Source organism: Tenrec ecaudatus, chromosome 10, assembly GCF_050624435.1.
Source record: "Tenrec ecaudatus isolate mTenEca1 chromosome 10, mTenEca1.hap1, whole genome shotgun sequence".
NCBI classification, from domain to species: Eukaryota; Metazoa; Chordata; class Mammalia; order Afrosoricida; family Tenrecidae; genus Tenrec; species Tenrec ecaudatus.
Genome location: NC_134539.1, coordinates 134,525,025 through 134,525,479, shown reverse-complemented (window position 1 = coordinate 134,525,479; position 455 = coordinate 134,525,025).

Below are 455 nucleotides of genomic sequence, written 5' to 3'. Positions count from 1 at the left end.
CTGCTACAACCGATGTGTGGATTGTTCTAAGAGCTGTGAGAGCCGCCAATAAAATGATTTATGAATAATAGGGAAAAGACCGCCATGATGAGCAAGTTGAAATTCTGAATGCAGACTGGCTACCGAATGACGTCAGTTCTTTGTAGGGTTAACGACCAGGTTGCGGTTCCGTGTCGTTTCAGAGTCGTTATCATGTAGAACCGTGTGCGGAAATCTTTAGGCGGGATAGACGGTGTCTGGGACTGGTTCCAAAGTCTTGGTGTACGTTGTCTATCTCACGCATGGCGGTGACGAGGACTCACGTGGGGGAACGATTGGAACCCTGCTCCCATGACGTGCATTTCCCTCGATGGAAATCATATGATAAAGTAGACTTCAACAGAAAAGGGAGGTGGGGAGGAAGTGAACAGGGATCAAGATGAAAGAAGAGAGGCAGGAGTTGGTAAATGTTTGAA